We start from the raw sequence: 21,951 nt of genomic DNA on the forward strand, positions 1-21,951 counted from the left end.
TTGTAGCCCAGGCAGGTATCGCCCTAGCCCTGAGTAGCAGTCTGCCATCATCCAGACTGATAACTCAGTACAAGGACAAAATGATTTACTCCAACAATTGGCTATGCTTCTGGTGTCATTCCAAGGGTATCCAGTATCTGTCTGCTTTGAATGCCATGGTCAACAGAACACAATGCTTTGGCACAGATGGTCTGCACCTGTAGGCCCTGGGATTCCGGATAATGGCTAAGGCTCTTGCTGCTCCTATAGTGCCTGTTTTAGGCACAGTTCAAATAACATATTCACCACCATAACAGGAACAGGCAAGCAAAACCTGAGGGTAATGCTACTCAATGCTTGACGTCTTCATCTGAAATGCACTCACCCGAGGCACTCCTTGTAATGGACCACTTCGATATCTGTGCAGTGACTGGGACCTGCTTCTAGGCTCCTGAGAGCACCCCTGCACTACCAAGCTATTACTCATACCACACCTTTCAGTCATGTAACCAGGACTGAACACCCACGGTGGAGGTGGGTCCATATTTCTTAAGGATATCCACACCTCCAGGCTGGTTGCTTAGCACAATGCATCAGAGGTTATCTAAGTGCAACTAACTCTGGCCATAACTGCTATACAAATTGTAGCTTGCTACAGATCCCCCACCATACCCCACGGTTAACGGTCCTCACTTCTTGGTGTACTGGAAAGTAGGGTTCAAACAGACACACTACTGATGTGCAACTGACACTACCCCATCATTAACTGGGAACCCAAGTAGATAGCATTCACTCCTTTGATAACCATATTGCCAAGGTGGTGTGGATATCCTTCTATGTGGCCCCCCTAATCTCTAATGGGTTTGTAGCCAAAACGAAGGCAGCCATTGTGCCTCTCTGCTCATGACTTATGAAACACATTAAAGGGTACAACACCCCATTTGGGATGTACCTTATGAGACAACAGCAATGGCTTTAAATACCACAACATTACCACACCAAGAGGAATACTGACCTCTGAAGGATGACGTATGCAGCCCAACTACAGAAACCCCAACTGTACTCATTTGCATACCGCATACGCAGAGGTGATCTCTGCTGAACATACAAGGCCCATGTCCAAAACAGTATTGATGGATATGCTCCACATAAGCAAAAGCCCCTGAGAGCCACATGCTCTGGGATATGTACCTAAATGCAACAATGACTAGGACGTGCTGGAGGGATACATTCCTGACCCAGACACTCACCATGCTTTGGAACATGATTCCTATGTACATCAGGCAGGGACCCTCACTAGCACTCTTCAAGAGACACCTCGATGGGTGGATGGGAGACAGGCATGTACACCAGGGATCACTGCAGTGGCTCTGCTGTACAGAGGTGCAGGAAACTAATGGCTCTGCTGTTCACAGCCACAGGACACTAACCTAGGGAGGTGCTGCAAGTCAAAACACTGTAGCTAGGCTTATGAATGGCCTTGGCCAGACAGCATAGTATCTAACTATGAACCTATGAAGCTATTACATGTCCTTTGTGCATTGATAATTCACTAGCTCTTCCATTTCAATTAGCTATCATGCTGATACACTGTCTGGTGTCTACAAGTCACATGTATCCTCTTATTGTGTATTGGACATGCCAGTAGACATACCTGATGTTTGCATAGCATAACAGTAATGCTATGTAAAATGTTAGACATATCTGCCTACAGTACTGTACATTTCACATTTTTGCCCCAACATCCCACAATGCAAATCATAATTGCACAGCAGGACCACCTTAGACATGTTATTCTCAGTTGTACACCCATACATATGCCTACTGTTACAGTATATCAACATATACTATCCCCTGTTATAGCACGCACTTGTTGGACCAACCCTGCCACTGACAGCGGCTGGAGTGGAATTGTTGTGTTCAAAGTCCTTATATAGCATCCCTTGTGGTGTATGAGGTGTTTACCTTGTGGCCTACAGCAGTACACACAATTTCTATGAGCGTTACTATGCTCAACAATAGATCACTAAATAATACCTTTTCCCACTATATGCATTGCATACACTTTAATTATTACAGAACAGGTACTACATACACTGACATACTGAGTGTTTTACATACCTTATTAGTGTCCTGAGTTGATGGTAATATAAATCCTATTCGTTTTGTGTTGCAATCCTCGTTGTAACGTTTTTCTAGTATGTACATATGGTTTGAATGTATGACAAGCCATCCTTTTATACTTAGATATCAGTAACATGTGGTATCCTGCCACCAATTGGTGTTCCGGAGTAGATGATTACATGCACATCAGCTGCGCAGCTATTCCATTAGCCAATGACATGGCAACAGTGGGGTATAATTGAATACTCCACTTGGGCGTTGTCCCTTTGCTCTACCTTCGAGGAAGTCGGCCTGGATGTGTTGTTTGTGATGAATTGCAACAGCTATATGGAGACACACAGAGATATATTAACTTCATGGCCCCCATGGATTGTGTGTAATAGCTAGAGGATGTAGTTCCTACATGTGAGTCTAGCTGTTATATCAGCCGTCTGATACGGGATTATTGCAACCAAACCCTGTAACATTGGCATCTGTTCCATTGTACAACAGCAACGATTTCACATAGGGCCATAATAGTGCGAGAATTCTGGGGTGACAGATACCTGTCATGGGCACTCCCCATTCTTTGGAACTACATCCCCTGATTACATTATATGGAGCCCCTCATTAACACACCAGGGAATCCTTGCAGAGTGGGTGGGGAACAGTGGTTACACCCCAGGGATCCTGGAATTGGCTCTGCTCCACAGAGGGACAGTTAGTTAATCAATAGGGTGGCAACAGCAGACACATTTTGGCTAGGCTTATGAATGGCCTCTGACAGTTAGGCATGTACCTACCGATGTACCTATGAACCTATACATACAGTGTCAACACATGCTATTAGTTTAATTTACTGTTCAGGTATTGACTTACCTTGTGCCAATAGCAGTTGTGTGTGCAATAGTTGAGGGCTGCCTATGTAGGATGCACACAGTAGACCACCTATACATGACAATTTACAGGTGGTGCCATCCCTTTTACTGTGTGTGCAGGTGGAGAAGTGTGTCAGTCTGTAGGGGCCTACACTGTCAGTGTATGTGCTATACGTTCCCTCTTTGCCAAGGCATGGGCATACTGGGCACACCTCCGTCTGCCTACTGGGGTTGGCACAGGGTGTTCATGGTCTGAATCCCTCTGTGCCTGTGGTGCCCTTGGCAAGTGTGGTGGGCTGTGAGGGCCTTCACCATTATGTTCCTGCTGCAGCTGCTTCTGCAGGATCATATTATGTAGCATGGCACATACTATGAAGATGTAGGCACACGTGCCTGGAGAGTACTGCAAGGCTCCACCAGATATGTCCAAGCAATGGAACTGTGATTTCAGCATCCCAAACACATGTTCTATGATGATTCTGGTTTGTGCGTGTGCCTCATTATGGCGTTCTTGCATGGGTGTGTGTGCATTTCTGATGGGAGTCATCATCCACGGCTCCAGTGCATAACCAGCATCCCCCACAAGGTGGCCATATGGGATGCCCCCCCTGACAAATACCTGGTACAGCTGTGAGGCATGCCAGATGTGGGAGTCGTGGTAGCTTCCAGGGCTGCCAGCACACACATCCATGATAATGCCTTGGGCATTGCACACGACCTGGCAGTTTATGGAGTGGTATCCCTTGCGGTTTATGTAGCACCTACCATGCTCACCAGGTGGTGACTTGATTTATATGTGCGTGCAGTCTATTGCACCCAGTACCTCCGAGTAGTCTGCCATATGGTGGAAGAGGCGCATATTGCTGGCCAACTCCTCCTGAGTTCGGGGGAAGTATATATGCTCATTGGCATGTGGTAACATGACATCCAGGAACTGGTGGAGTACCCTGGATGCTAATGCCTGTGAGATCCTCATGATATCTCCAGTTGGCCTTTGAAAGGTACCTGTGGCTAGTATTCTCAAGCTTACACATACCTTCATGTCCAATGGTATGGGTTCCCCTCTGTTGTTTCTGGCTCTGAGGCATGGCTGGCACAGTTCAACGATTTGCTGTATGATGTCCCTGTCCACCCTGTAACACTCTACTATCTCCAGATCATCTAGCCCCTGGTAGGTTACCCTTGGTCTGAACACTCTTCTCCTCCTCCGGTGCCTGAGGTGGTTGTCAGCATCATCCTCCACACCACCTTCAGTCTCCAACACATGCTGATGAATCAAAGCTATGGCGGCTCCAACCATGTACATTGTAAAAGTTCCCTGTCTGTTTACACTGATGGTGCAGTGTTTGGGAATAGACGAGTGTGTGTGAGGTGCCTTCACACTTTATACTATTGTGCTTTGGAAACTGATGATGTCATGGGGTGTGTATGTATAATCTGAGCTGCAGGGTATCTTACTTATGTGTTTTACCACAGGTATTATTGAGGGGCCTTTGTTGTTGAATTACACTTGGCTGCCATGGATCACCTCTTGCCCTTGCCTTCATTTTTCAAAACAATTCACCTCCCATTGTCAGGCATGCATCCATCAGCCTGCTTTCTTGTTTTGTACTTTCCCAACCCAGGATTGTGTTGTGAAATGTGTTCTATAGCCGATCTACTGCAGGTTTGCTTTGCTCTGCTGTGACAGTTCTCTTTTCTTTGCAATCCGGCACCTCCCCTTTCCTGTTCTGCAGGTTGCTGCTAGCAGCCTTGTTAGCTACCGTCAATGGCCCACTGTGAGTTAATAGGTGTTAATTACTCAGTTGTACTTCAATTACCCTGCTGCAGCATTTCCTTATTGTCTTCCCATAACCTTCCTGTTTCAGCTGTGGTGCGTGCTGCACTCAGCCGTTTATTAGGTTTCGAGCACGTTGTCATCCACATACACATGCACTTTTGGTCACCTTGTGTGCTCTCAGCTAAGCAAAGCTATGGCTACATCCACACACCTAACTTGCGGCTTTACTTAGCAATGGGCAACCTGGATTAGCAATGCTCCAATGTGCTTACAGCTATGGTGATATCATGTATGCCTCCAGGCCACTCCTCAGTGTTATATTGTTATGCCATGTGGTACAGCCTTACGCCGGCAAGGCATTTGCGATTCAATATTACTTGCCTCATTTGCATGGCAATGGCTACTAATTCATAGTTACCACACCGAACACTGTCACAGACCCTTAGCAACTCTTGCACCTTGGTTGTGGTGTAGCATGCATGCCATTGACTATTATGGCGAAATCATGATTTGTGTTACATTGCAGTTTTATGACATCTATATATATTTTCATTGTGTTCCCATTTGCGCACACATACCCTGTGGTCGTACTTTGAGTTAGTGTGGCCATGACATTAAATGTTATTTTTATGTGTTGTGTGTGTTTTTTTATGCCATTGGCTGTATATTTAGTCATTGGCATATGTTAACTTTGCAAATACGTAAGTTTGGTCCGCTTTCATGGCTCCGATGTTCTGTTTGAAAAAATGTAAACCATTTTTTTTGGTTTACATTTCTGTATGCTTACTCTACGCCTGCACCACTTCATGAATTGCTATGTACCTTCATTTGCATGCTGCACTACTGCGCATGGGGTGATTAGCATACATGCGCCGAGAGCTGTGCAGCTCTGGCGTACGCTGGTAGTGCACGTGGAATCGGATCGTACCCGAATCGCTCGGAGGCCATATTTGGCGTGAGAACACCTACGCTACGCCTGCGCCTGGTGCAAGCTTCATGAATCCCGGGATTACTTACAAACATCTGCATAGTAGTGCTATTATTAACAGTACTACAAAAGGTAATGCAACCATTCTAACAAACTGTAGGTGATATCCATCAGTTTTCCTGTGCAATAAAACTTTGTGACATTCTTTCATGTAATAAATATAAACTGATGTAGCCACACACACATACAAATTAAATATATTATATGTTTATCTTAATCTTAAATACTACAAAGGGATGGAATAAAAATGCCTATGTAGTACAAAGTGTAAATATTAAAAAATATTATAATGGGGAACAAATCATCTGACTTTAATAGAAAACATGGAAAAGAAGCCCAGTAGACTATAACACAGAATACAATATGCACGAAAAAACAGAATTATGCATTAAAAAAAAAACATTACACAAATAAACAGCACGGAAATCAACTAAACATTTTCTAAATACACTACTGCAGACTACTACAACATTAAAATAAACAAATAAATAACTAAATACATCCATTTACTTCAGTCGAAAATAAGGAGATTACTAAAACTATAAAACACCACAATACACAGCACTACAGCACCAGCACATGAAAGATCCAGTACATAAAGTAAAAAAAGTTACACAACTAAAAACATTAAGTATTACACAACAATTGAAGCAAAAAAAAAAAAAAAAAAAGAAAAAAACACACACACATACACAGTCTCACAGAGACCTGGGCAGTCACAAACATCATTACACACATACACACACACACGTGCATGCACGCGCGCACACACACACACACACACACACACACACACACACACACACACACACACACACACACACACACACACACACACACACACACACACACACACATACACACACAGCCTTGCATTACTTCCCTTCTGCAGTGCACATAGACCTGCCGCTGTCATAAACAAGATAAAACTACTGCAGTTACTCCTCACTACTCTATTCCTAAATATCATGCTACAGTTTTCTTTGTATTGCATTGTACAACTGGTTCCCAAGGCTGCTGCATTTACATGCTGAGATATCTGGTAAACGTCTGTAACACTACTTGCTGGAGTTTTATACTGCTGTAGTGACATAGCAGTCTTTGATTCACAACTACAAGTGCAAACTACTGCAACTCTGATAATACTACAAAGCCCAAATAAATAAAGAAATGCATGCATACATACATAAATATGTAAAATGTCAGCATAGAGGGATAAACAGGAAACCTACAGTGTGTGATCACAGCACATCGGGGATCAGGGAATTGTGCAATTCCATACTGTAGTGCAATCTTGGAATTAGTATTATTTAGCAGGGGGTGGGGATATGCAGCCCCCCCCCCACGTGGGGGATGCAGGGGTTCTTCCCACAGCAAACAAAGCTGTGTTTGCTTTTTTTCATTTTCAGAGTTTTAAATGTCGGTGTTTTGTCACATGACATTCAAAATTTTCAATAAAAAGACACAATTCCACTTTATGTAGATAGGAAGACAGACATATGCACCTCTGATTAATATGCTGATATTCAACAATCCAATATTTAGTAGAAAATGATATTTTTCACTCCAGAGTGCCATGTGGGCTAAACAAAATTTACCCCTCAGATATGTATAGCTGTTTGAAAACAGGCCTAGACTTTCTAGTCTAGATGGATACGATTTATCGGGTTTATATTAGAACACCGAACTTTTAAAATGTTGAGTGTTCTAATATCGACCCGTTTTCAGCGAACGTTGAAAATATCAAAGAAACAGAAAACCAAATTTTTTCCTAGGGAAAGAATTCAGTTGTCAGTTTCTGTTGCTTCGGTATTTTCAGTGCTGTGGTGGAAAGTTACAGGTCAGGTTCAGGTAAGTGTGCGATGGTGTGGACGTGAGAGTTAGGGTGGGGTAGGTGAGTTAGGGTTAGGGCGCGGGTGAGGTGACTGTGTGATAGTGACGGACCTTAGGGTTAGGGTTTGGGTTAAGGTAAGTGGATAGTTAGTGGTGTATGTATAGTTTAGTATAGGGTTAGATGTAAGAGTTTAGGTGTATGTGTGTGGCATGCTGTTTGGTGTGCTTGTGTTGTGTGTCTGTGTTTTGGAACAGCAAATTTTTTCCCTAGGAAAAAATTTGCTGTTCTGTATGTTCGATGTTTTAAAATTTCGATTAATAGGATTTGATATTAGAACACTCGAAATTTTGAAAGTTCGGTGTTCTAATATAGACCCTATTTATCTCTGCAAGTAATGATACACCTTGTAAATTTTTGTTGAATATCTTCTAAACCAGTAGATCAACTTTCTTGTAGCAGGAAAAGAACATGTTGTACTCAGTGATGGGTCAAGCATATGTTTGGAACAGCCTGAAAAGGCAGTCATTATTTCTTTTTGTAAGCTCTTAAAAATTAAGACAATAACTTTTAATGCCTTAGCTTTAACTTTTAAGGCATTAGTCCTATACTTGAAATTACTATAATCCTTATATTCTGCCAATTTCTGTAACTCATGGGGATGTAAGTTTATCTGATACTCGACAATTGGTTTCCCATAATGCAAAGTAGCACATTTATAGCACATTTATCCTTATTAACATTTAGCTCTATTAAGTCTAATCATCCAGCCACCAAACACATGTAAGTTTTGAAGCTGTCAGTATCCTCTGTTGATGTAATAACACAACCTAGTTTAATATCATTCACATACTTTGCTATCCGAACATTACATATCTAAGATATAAATACAAATGCTAGGTTGAACAATACTGGACCTAAAACTGAGCCCTGGGAGACCCCTTTGTTCACTTCAAGTGAGCTAGATGTGAAATGTCCTATCCTTGCTCTCTGCAATCTACCACAAAGCCAGTTAGCCATCCAATGAACAATGTGTGGGTCTACTTTGTGTTTCAGCATATCATCATTGATAGCAGAATGAGGAAAACTGTCAAAACCCTTAGACAAATCTAAATATACCACCACTACAGCATGCCCATATCTAGGGCAATAGTCACTGGGTTATAAAACTCAATTAAATTAGTGAACATAGAACATTTTTTGTTAAACCATGTTGAGAGAGGTCCATTAGACATTCTTGAAAGTCTTAATTAAGAAAGGAAAGTAGACACTTATCAAAACTCTTCCCCATCAGTGAAGTAAGACTGACAGGTCTATAATTATTTATATTGTCTGTTGGAGCCCCCTTATGAATTGGAATTATGTCCACAAGTTTCCCAATAGCAGGAACAGTGCCAGAATATAACAGGTTATTAAAGAATCAACTGTGTCAGAATACAAGAGGTTATTAAAGAATTAAGTAATGGTAGCCAAAATATATTTTCTGCAGTATGCCCAGAAAATGCTTAAAATATTATCAGATTCCATACCACTAACCTGTTTAATATGGTTCAAAGATGCTCACACAAGGGTCAAATTGTAAACTGAGAACATACAATTGTCTTCTATTAAAATGTTATCAGAAACATTACCAAGCAATGTAGAATCATCTGCCAAGAAGTGCTCATTGAGCAAATTCGCCAATAATTTTTCAGCATTCAACACCTTGAACAGAAATTGGTCTGAAAGATTTACCGATGTAACTAATGTAAGAATAACATTTCTTAGAGCAAGGGCTACTAACTAAACTATCTTCAAATTTACTTTTTGCTACTCTCAAAGAGGCATTTAACCTTCTGGAGACTAAAATATAGGCCCATTTTAAATAATTTGTCTTGAACCTCTTCCAGAGACTAAATTCTTCTTCTTGTTTCTCAGAAGTTTAGTATGACCAGTATTCCACCATGGAGGCTCAGTCCTCAGTAAAGTGCTAGTTATTGTTTTCTTATATCCAGACAAAAGAACTTCACACATGTTTTCAAGGGCCTGCCATTTATTCAAAACATTATTTGCCTCAGAGGAATTCAAGTCCATATAATTTATTTGATTAATAATATTCAGATCAGACAGTTTCCCCTCTTCTCTATAAATAAACAAATCACAATTAGCCCTTTAGAGTTCATTTAGAACAGATCCCATTGCAGTTTCTTGACATAAACTCTGATTGTCTGCATTGGTTGCATCTTCTTTTAGTTCTGTCATTTGTCAAATGTGAGTCCTCACCACATGAATAACACAGTTTGGGCTAAACATTGTACATATCCATTTTTGATACCACCTTCAATATTTATTACACATGGAATATGTTACACATCAGTTTTTTTTTCCAGATAGTGTTACTTACACTTCTCAGCCCTCATTTAATACATTTCTGTTTCAACCACATTTTGAACAGAGTAGAGTTGTTTATGCATGGCTAGGAAATAATTTTGATGTTCAGTTCATGAACTGTACTAAAAATATGTTTCTCATTAAGTTAACAGTTCCCGTAAATACATAGTCATTCCAATTGAATGATCGCCTTTTACTTTCAATTTTAGTCAGGAAATGCTGCATTAAGACAGACGTTTCAAAAGTGAGGTTGCAATTACATTTATTGTCTAACTGAATTAAGGAATATACAACTAATACTATAACCCCCAATGGTTCAATAATTCTGTCCCATATGAAATATCCATCAGCAGTAATGTCTTTTTTATTAGGCATCCTCATCATTGGTCGTCTTTCCTTATTTGTTTCTCCATCTTTTTTTCAACCATTACTGTTACATCCAAATAGCTGTGCTTGATCTTCTGCATACCATCAGTCTCCTGCTTGTGTCAGCATAGATCAATGTTTTGCTCCCATCGGTATTTACATCTGTCTCATCTGTCTCCTCCGATCCATACTGTTCCCTTTGCACACTATCCCCCTTCATCTCACCACACAGTTCTACTATTTCTGATTATGAAAGTGCTACATAATTAAGATCCACTCCACTGATCACTTTTTCCAAAATCTGCATTTATAATCCCTCATTGTTGATACTAGTAACCACAATTTCAGACTGAATGTCAAAGGAATGTATCAGTTTCACTTCCCTGATATTTCCTTGTTACTTGTCTGTGCTCTTTGACTGTTGTTCCTTCTGCCTCTATCTTCTTGCAGAAAAGCCTGACATAAAAAAAAAAACAGATACATTATCCTTGTTCCTTTACTAAATTACAGTAAGCCGGTATGAATATATCTCTGGGTCTACCCTGAAAAGAGACCACTGGCCTAGTAGGATTCTAGTCGACAAAGGTTAAAGAAAATAAATCAAGAAACCACCAAAGGGTTCATTAATAAAGCACCTCTTAATAACCAATAAAATATATATAAACTCAAAAAGAGGTAACAAACACGATCAATGAAGCAACCAACAAAGAGACTTTATTAAAATAAAAAAGTGAGTGCTTTCGCATCTCTCAGACGCGTCCTCAGACTTTTACTAATACAACAGCATTTACCCTGCCTTTTATACACTTGAATTCACCAATCAGAAGTTCTAAATAATTAAATATGCAAGTAAACTAATAATAAAACCTCCTTTTGCTAAATATGCACTCTTAAAAACAGTCATTTATATCTAAAAAACATGTGTGTGTGTGTGTGTGTGTGTGTGTGTGTGTGTGTGTGTGTGTGTGTGTGTATACCATAACTGTAGTTAATATATGCAATTATATATAATAACTAGAACTTAACAGGCAAATAAACTACATTATTTCTAAAATAGTATGCATTTGTAACCTATAAATGGCAGTATAAATCACTTAAAAACATGCATCAAGTCATATGCATGTTACTTTAAAGTTTTAATTGAATTTGGATCACATGGTCTTAATAAACTATTTAAATATGTACTAACTTATTTAGACATTTTTAACCTGAAGAAACATCGTATGCAAAAGTTTTAACTTGCAATTAAATTCAATTGTTTTATTCTACTGCGTTTCTAGATATATTTATTCTGTTTTTGCTTGTCATATATGAGGCATCTGGATTTATCGTTAAGTAATGCTTTACTGTTATATGGCATCTAGGTCCAAGGGAGTCATTGTACTCAGTATTCATCAGATCTATCATTGGAATGCAATTGCAATTGCCCCCTTTGGTATATACCTAGTCAGGCATCTCCAACAATTGGAATATCTACAGTGGTTCCTCACTAAAAGAATACAGGGTGTAAATAACATGTTCTATGCAGACAACCTCATGGCCCTATCCCTGTATTTTGTCACCTACAGGCTGTTGAGAGGAGATCTATGCCTGGCATACAGGGCATTGTTAGACCCCACTCTGATGGACCTCCTGCATATCCTCAAAACAAACAGCACCAGAATTACATGTTCTAAAGACTTAAACCTTGCCTGTGATATAAATAGCACCTGTTGGAGAGACAGGTATTTATCCCAGAGACTACCCAGTCTCTGGAACAAACTCCCTAGCCATGTGAAGCAGAGCTCCTCCCTAACCCAATTCAAGTGTAACTTAGGCAATTGGATGGGGAATAGGAAATTCATACCTGGTTTGACACCTATGTTTCTGATGAACACAGGCAGTCTGTAAATGTTCATCTCCCAAGCCCCTGCTTACACTTACGAAGGGTACCAGAACTTCTCAAAGATTTGTGATGCATGGCTAGGCTTAAAAGGACCCTTGTGGTCATTAGCCTAGTAAACACCTATGAACCTATGAACCTATGAACCTATGAACAGCCCCTACTATGCGGCATGACCTCAAATCAATTTTTAACTGGAGTTTCCACAATACATTTACTATAAACAAGCAATGTGCAGTAATCCTATTTGAGACAACTAAATAGCCTCAAACATTCACAAAATATTAATCCTAACACTTTTGGAGTCAATTTGCCAAATGTTAATGAAAAAAGACATATAGCCATACTGCTCGAAAGCAACTTGTCCTTTTACTCACATTCTGGTCACATAACCTCTAAAGTTGGGTCTCAATTGAATGCGACATAAAATATTTCCCACATCCTTATTTATGAAGCATGATATGCAACTGTAATTAACACATTAATCCCTAGACTAGAACATGTGCTACCAGTCATAGCCACTATATCTGTGCACGACAGCTAGCTGGTACAAACATCAGAAAACAACACTTCGTTATCCAGCAGTAATATGCATCACCGCCTTATCATTCAGAAAGCTAATGGCTCCCTATTACTGCCAGGGAGTAACTGCTTACTAAATTCATTCACTTTCAGATGTTTTAGATGCAGCAATTCCCCAACACTGGTGAATAAAAAAAAAACACTGTATAAAATATTATACTCCTTAAGAAGGTCTAATAGCCTTAAACTAAAAAGACTATAGCATCCCTAAGTATTTATGAAAAATCATAAAAATTGCACCAGCTACATGGAACTCTCTTCCTAATGAACGCACAGCTATACAAACAATTCACACTTTCGAGAATGAGTTTAAGAAGCATTTACACAATGTAAATGAATGTGCTTGCTTTAGAGGCATAGGTTAATTGACTCATTCACACGATTATCGAGAAGATTTGCTTCTTATCTGTTCTTGTAATATTGGTTATAATGCTTTATTCTAGCTTTATGGAGGTTATTATGTACAGACATTTAATAACATGTCATATTAACATGACTGTTTTGCATATTTATTATTGCTTTTCATGTTTAACCATCCTATGTACTTGTCAATCTGTCTGTATCACTTATATAGTTTCATGAGTCATTTGTTTTCATTGTATCTTCACTTGTATGCTTTATCGTCATAGGCTACATTTATTATGGGTACTATTTTATGCTCTGCACTGATCATTGGTTTATCTGTATGGTATTTTATGCCTAGGCTTAGTCTGAAATAAGTTAATTTGGGATCAGCATTCTATTCCTGTTAAATTTAAATAAGTACTCTTCTCTATCCATTTACTTAGGCAATGGCTCTAAAGGGTCTTACACTAGCCCACTCACTCATTTAACAAATAAATAAACAAACAAGTATTTCTGTATTTCTTCTTTCTGCTATCATTACATCTCTAGACTACTGACCTAGACCAGTACTAAGTCACAGCAGAGTTAAAATGCCCTGCAGCAACTGGTGACCAAATAAGGGCAAAGAATGCTTGGTACTTACATATTATCACAACCAGGTTCCAAATGTGTGTAAATAATGCTGCCAAAATGTAAAACCGCATCACTTCTGAAATTATTTTCTTCAGTTAATGTTTATGTGGCGATACTCTGAAAGACATATTCTAAAAGGATGCTGGCAATGCTCACTTTCGTGAACAAATAAATAATTACAAGTAAACACAGGAAATGCAATATATCTTAACACCTATTTCACTTTTAACTAACATCTTATATAGAAATGTAATTAAAGAGATACATTTAAAACAGTATAATATGAACATAAAAACATATTCCCTTAGAAATCACACAGCAGACAGACAAATACACAGGTACTGTTTGTTCGTTGTGGTTTCCTGATTTATCACGGCTGTTAAATAACTTCTTCAAAAGAGTAACATTTTAAGTTGCTTCTGTTGTGGCTGTTTTAACATGTGAGAAAAGTATTCATATGGCAAGTATAGGTTTAAACTACTTTCAACCCATAACATCAACTTGCTGAAAGTTCATTTCAAAGTGTAATATTTTTGTAGAGGGACAAGGTGTAAAACGATCACAGAAGAGAAATTAATGATCTGTATCAGCTGGCGCTCTGTAAGTTAAATGAAAACAAATAGAAGGAATGAAAGCACTTCCTACCAAACTATATTTGGGGAATGACTCTACAACAGACAGCATTCAGCCACTAACTCTTCAAACGTGCTTGGTTCTGGCTCTGAATATTGGGCATTTCAGCCCAGATTTGACAAAGTATTCCATGATGTTATCGATAAACATTTTGAAGATTTTGGTTTAAATTGCATCAATAGTGGAGAAATCATTCTTTCTAACTGCAACACTTGACAACACCACAATGTTTTACTGATTTTATATCAGTCCATCTAAAACTGGCCTATGAAGACACATTTTGAACCTGGTTGCAATAATACGTAAGTACCGAATGCCCAAGACGGTGATGGCCTATCAATGCTTAAATAATGTCCTAGCCCAGGAGTTATATCATTACAGGAATGAACACTGTCAGGTGTTTCACTGATAGATCCTTCTGGAACTGATAAACATGTTTGCACTCTTGTGGGCAAGAGAAGTATGTAGACCAACCAATTTCAACAAAACATGAAGCCAGTTAATGATGTGTATCTGAAAGTAAAGGCTGGCTTATAAAAACATAGAGCAGGCTAATGGCCACATTCCTTACCAGAAAAGCTAGCAAATGTAATCTAGTTTTCTGGCAAAGACTATGCCTGTATGAAATTGGCAGCTAACATTTTAGTATGGATGTTGATTGAGGTAACAGCCACCGCAGTGCCCTCTGTGCTCACTGTTTTCAAAGATAGATTTTTCTAGTGGAGGTCTGTGAGACTCTAGGTTTATGATGAAAATAATGCTAAATTCATGAGTCAGGTCAGCTGACTTCAAGGTGGAAAATTCATGACAGACAATTTTTCTCTAAAAAGTACCAATGAGCATTTAATTTTAGGTAATTTAGAGTACTTCCATGACAACAAAGCTGGTTCCCTGCATAGATGAATGCATTAATGTCAGTCACTGGTCTCTGGGGAGTAAGCATAGTACAGGAAATTGATAATCCATGCCTAATCGTAAATATTATTCAAAAAGTTATGTCATTTCAGAACATAAAATACCTGTCTTTGCTTCTGTTGTACAGTAATACAGCCCTGATTATGGTTCAGGTGACCCATGTTTGTTTAATTACTTGTGGACTTGATAGTACAGTCAGGGAGGAAATGTATGCCTATCCTGGGGTGGGCAGGTATATGTCTGGTTGAAGGCATGTCACTTCTGTAGTCCTGAGAGATCAGGACTATTAATGAGAGCTAGGCTAATACATATGAATGGTCTAGCAGCATCACTGTCTTTGGGGCTAGGTTGGGGACATAGTAGAAGCCATGACTCATGGGAGGCTTTGCATCATGATGATAACAGTGTGTAGTAGGGTATAACTGTATTAAGGTAAAAAATTAAAACACACACAGACATACATACACACAGAGACAGACACATAAACACACACACACACACACACACACACACACACACACACACACACACACACACACACACACACACACACACACACACACACACAAAACACACACACACACAAACATACACAAAGCATGCACACATATCCTTAGGCAATTATGGTGGGGTTCTGCTTCCCTTGGTGCAAACATTGTGTTGTTTTTATTTTAGCTGAATAAAGCTGTTAATTTAATTTATGAGTGGCTGACTATGTTTCCTGGGTGCCTTGGACTACTTATAGGATTATTTGGTACCTTTGGCATTTTATTGTGAGTTTTATATGTCTAGCAGTACTGGAGCATGGGGCAGTGGAAGGGACTACAGTTGCCATTTCTGTCTGAGCTCTGCTGTACTTTATCCACAAGCTTCAAAGGACTGTTGTATGGTGTAAAGTCCCATGGTGGTTGTGGTGGCCAAGACCACTCATGACAGGCAAGAGAACTCATGACAGGTACCATGCCATTGAAAGAGGAGAACAACACAGAATTTAACAATAATGAGATTGCTAAGAAATAGAAAGGAAAGTAAAATACCTGAAACAGGACAAATAAAGCAGAAAAAGGAATAAGATATAAAATAGACAACTCGGAATTTATAATGTGTGATGATATAACTGTTGCTAACTGAGATAATTATCTAGAAACTCATCTTTAAGAGAAGGATATTGTGGAATAGAATGCACAGGTAATGCAAACATTGTAAATACAGCTGAATGGATAAACAAAGTAACATGAGTATAATAAAAATGTAGATATTTAGAACATCTTTTGAACTTCTTCCATATTTTGACAGAATGATAACTTTAGTGTCCAAAGAATTGTCTATATAAACCCTGTGTGATTACAACCAAAAATGAAGAACTGCATGTGTACATGAAGATCCTAGTGACTACATTGCAGCCATAGAAGTGCTAATACTAAGTCTGGAGAAAAGATTATAAGGAAGAGTTAGTATCACAAATGCAACAACAGGTGATATTAAGAAGTATAATTTTGCACTTTTAAAATAACTGCAAGAGTTGCATTTTGGTTCAATGAAAATGCAGTGAACCAAGACTGCTATGAGAAACAAATGTTTCCATTTTACAGTGGGAACCCAAAGAGATGCAAGGAGTAGGCAAAATTGGGGAAAGTCCTTGCAGAGGATGGTGCTGAGGACACAACTATGAAGAAAGGGACAGAACACACTTAGTACACTTACAGGTTAAGACACCTGCCTTTAAATACTAACTGGAAGAGATGTAGTTAGCTATGCCAGTGCGTGGTGCTAAACCCTGATCTGGCACCTCTCAACTCTAAGCTGAGGAGCAAAAAACACAAAGTTCTCTGCCCCCCTCCCCCCCCCCCCAGAATTAAGGAGAAAAAAAAGCACTTATTTTTTAAATTGTAGCAACTGCTTGCTGTATTTGTAGCAAGTAGTTACCACAGTTTATGTTATGCACAGAGTGCTGCCGAAGCCCTTCAGTTCTACAAAAATGCTCTCATTTTGTTTTAAACTGCAGCAAACTATTTACTACAAAGTAGTAAGCAGCTGATACAGTTTATGTCACACATGGAGCTCTAAACACTTGAGTCCTGACAAAAAAATCCAATACCAACATATGCATGCAATTAAGGCACTGCACTGCATGCTGATCAGTATCTGCCAGTCACACCCCTAGTACTATGTGCCAGGAGTGGTTATCTGTCTTGTCCCACTTTAACTATGCAACTGCTAACCAGAAATATCCCATCAGCAGTGAAACCATAATCTGCAGAGAATGCAGGAACTTACATAGTCCTGTAACCTTCTGATACTCTAAAGCTATAAATAACATTTGAACAGACTGGGGAAAAAAGGAGAGACAGTAGAACATAACTTACTGATGCAACTGCATAGAAACATCATGTTGAGACACATCCTAGGTAAAGAGTTGGGAATAAAAACAACTAAGACTTAATTATCAGGCATATTCTATTAGCTAGTGGCCTATTTAGCTAAAGAGAAGGGGGTTTATTATGCTAAAAGGCCAGTGTTTTTTTTCACAGAAAGCCATTTGGACTATGTTAGTATCACTGTGTCAATAAATAAATGATCCCCCCATAACAGGTAATGAAGGATCAAATTATTATCCTATTGAAATCACCCTGGAACCATCAATACTAATACTAATCTCAGACTGTATCACCAGATTCACATTGGTAGTCTTTTTAGATGTGCAGACATGGAAGGTATTGCCCGAGATACTGGAGGAAATTATTATGAATCACTGCATCAACATCATGAACATCATGTATGTACTGAACACCATAGGTAATATGGGTAAATACTGCAGGCTATTTCCCACAGAAAGGTAGACTACTTCAAATATTTAACATTATTTTAAAGCAAGGCTGTGGGAGGTGATTAAGTAGAAGGGGAACATTTGGGGATCATTTCTTTCCTATGTTTTGTTTCTCATGCTAATGGCCCCACAGCCTCTTGATGGGGTTTTCTCATTTGACCTCTTGTATATCTGTCACATAGTACAGCTATTGAATGATAATAAGGAAGTCTGGGAAGAGCAAAGTAACTCATACAGAACTATGTTGGAGCATATACGGTATCATAGATGCAGGAGAGGCTTGACTTTGTATTTCATTTTTGTGACTTAATATAGGGGAAGGGAAAAGGAGCCTTAGGCACATACTTATAATAAAATTGCTCAGCAATAACTAGACTAAAAACTTCTCCAAGGCAAATTACAACCTCTTACATGACAGCATAAGTAGCTTTATAGCCCTTCTCTCCACTGATGGAACAGACACCTATGCTGAGTTATACACCAATGCTTTATACGACTTCGCTGTACGTGATAGAACCAAAGCAAGATCTTCAAGGAAAAACAAACCTGTCTAGTGGACAACTGCCATTACCAACAATAGGCTATACAATAGGAGAAAGAAACTGCTGTCTAAGAGTAGGAAGGAACAGTCTCAAAACTGGAAATACTCCCTCCTCAACTTAAACAAGCAAATAAGACTCCTAGTGTAGTCCTCCAATGCTAACTATGAATCACTTTCCCTAACTAAGGATAACCACAAGGCATTCTTTAATTACATCCATAACCTCAAAGGTAAGGCCCAGATTTGCACTAAACTCATAGTTAATAGTACTACATATACAGAACATGTGACTATAGCAATCCTGATGGTTGACAGGTTCAGTGAAAACATCACTCTCCTACCCCCACCACATATACCCAAAGCATCCCTAAAACATATTCTCCACCTAGTATATTCAAGGAGCAGGTCTTAAACACCCACTCCAAGGCCAAAAACAGAGCCTCTATGGGACCAAATATCCTAGGCTGTGTTCTACAAAGGTTAAAACAGGAATTAGCATTATTACTGGGCATACTTTTCAGTCACAGCCTAAGCACTGGCTTCATCCCAACAGAATGGAAAACAGCTACCGTCATCCCTTTGCATAAAGGGGGGGTGCATCCACAGACCCTGGGAACTATAGACCCATTAGCCTGACCAGCCTTATCTGCAAGGCCATGGAATGAATCATCATGGACCTTATTAACAAAGATATAGGAAGTCTCCAAATGCACGACTCCACCCAGAATGGCTTTGTTAAGGGGAGATCATGCCTGTTAAACATGGTGGACTTCTTTGAGACAGTCACTAAAGCCCTAGATGAGGGCAGATCTGGTCATACAGCCTAACTAGACTTAGCCAAGGCCTTTAACACAGTCTTCCACTCAGGCATCATTGATAAACTCACCCAGCTGAGCATTAACCTATATATTATCAGTTGGTTGCAAACTGGCTCACTAACAGAACTCATGCAGTCAAAATAGAGAACTCCACCTCATCCAGCAGACCTGTAACCAGTGGTGTTCCACAGAGATCAGTTCTGGGACCCCTACTATTCAGAATCTACTTTTTGAAAGGACTGTGGCTGACAAAGTTTGCTGATGACTGCAAACTGGGAGCGATAATTCAAACCCCTAGAGATGTCGATATCCTGCAAGAAGGTCTTACGCAGACTAATGACTGGTGCCAAAGTCATGGACTTCAACTTCATGCAAAAAAATGCATTATCATTCCCTTCATTGAGGAATGCAGCCCTAAGCACACAGTCAGTGGGGAGAGATCTGGGCACACAGGTCGATTATAACCCTATAACAACAAAGAAAATTCAGGGTCTTCAAGATCTGTCTTATGCAGAGAGACTGAAGTCATTCTCACTTTATTCTGTGTCATACAGACTGCTCAGAGGTGGCCTGTGCCTTCATATAGAGCAATCTCTGATCCAGCATTAATGGAAATGCTGCACATTCGCAAGTCAAATGGCACACAGGTCACTTGCTCAAAGGACTTTAACCTTTGATGTGACATCAACAGAACTTGCTGGAGAGACATATTTGTCTCACAGAGGTTGACCCCCCTTTGGATCAAGCTTCCTAATCATGTTAAACCTAGCCCCTCATTGGCCCTATTTAAGTGTAATTTGGATGACTGGATGGGTAACCAGACATTCACCCCAGGGTTCCACCTGTGTCCCTCTTGGACAGGGGTAATAGGTGCTGATTTTAGTGTCTGCTTGAACCAGACACTCTTGGGAATATGGATTGAACTTGGCTAGGCTTGTAAGGGCCCTGGGGTCATTAGCCTAGTAACCTCCTATGATCCTATATTCCTATAAAATAAAAGAGTTTCACCTGCAACAATGGATAATTCTACCACAAGAACATAAATTGTTAGTCACCAAGCAAAATCCTCACCATCCCCCTTTTTTCATATTTCTGCAAGGGGTCAGCGTGATCCGTCAATGTCACCAATTCTTGATTCCTAGACACTCCACTACCTTCTTTGACAGTTATGGCTGACTGTTGCAGGACCTCTGTCATGCAATCCATCCATCTATTGGCTGACATCCTCATTTCCTCCTGCCTTGCTCATGACTCTTACACATCCTCTTTACAAATCATCTTCTCCTTCCTTCAAAATGTGACTGAATCACTGTAATTAAGGTAAGGCCAATCTATAACACCAAATGGGATAGATTATTTTGAGAAGAAAAAGAAAAACTGGCTAGGCTTAAAATGGCTCACAAGGGCAGCTAGCCAAGTACTTTACCTATAAACCTATAAGATATTTATGCAGGGAAAAAGCAGATGGAGACCTGCTCACCCCACCCAAAAATCCTCTAACTGATATCTGCTGTCTTAACAGTTGCTCATCAGTGGGAAATGGACAACCACCAGGTTTACTGAACATGGTTTTGAATGTAACCTGTTCATGATATTTTGCCTCACATCATTAGTCATCCATCAAACAGCTCTCCTCTGCAATATTTGGCGTATTGAAAGACAAGCTTCTGCAGGCCTACTGCTATTATTTTGTACCTTATTTAGATGTGGTCATCCACATTCGAGTCTGGGCATCACATTTTATGTAGGTATAGTCAGTACACAGCTCACTTAGCAAGGACAGACTAATGGCAAATCTGACTGAGTATGTCATTAGGTTAGAGGCGATCCATTATTTGGGATACACTGCGTGTTTTGGATTAGTGAATCCACAAGTGGAGAAGATGAATATCATGCAGTGCTACCCTAAGCTGGGGACCGAGACTCAGGTATGGATCTTCCACTCTCTGGCTGTTGTTATCACTGCTTTAGACTGTACTTTTCCTGGATTGGCTGCACCATTTATGGATTTGACAAAGGGTCAGTGCTGTAATCATGTGAAACTGCTTACATCATGTGTCCATACGACATTGAGATTACAGGATGCCAAACTGCATATGGTCAAGACCATATGATCAAAGTTGTGTAAAGTCAAAAAGTAAACAGCAAGAAAAGACTGTGTTTTTGAAGGGAAGGCCCTCTGCACCCCCCAGATCCCCTGCAAATTATATATATATATATATATATATATATATATATATATATATATATATATATATATATATATATATATATATATATATATATATATATATATATATATATATATACCAACTCCAGGATTGTACTACAGTGAGGAAAGGGTAAATTACCTAGTCCCCATTGTACCATGATCTCCATGGAAAACTGACTTTTCGGAAAGCCTGTCACATGGTCTAAACCATATTAAGCTTGACTTTTGGAAAAGTCAGTCTTGTGAGATGAACCCCTTGTATGACAGA

The sequence above is a fragment of the Protopterus annectens genome, chromosome 3.part1 (genome assembly GCF_019279795.1).
Source record: "Protopterus annectens isolate FY-2018-M chromosome 3.part1, PAN1.0, whole genome shotgun sequence".
In the NCBI taxonomy this organism is placed as follows: Eukaryota; Metazoa; Chordata; order Ceratodontiformes; family Protopteridae; genus Protopterus; species Protopterus annectens.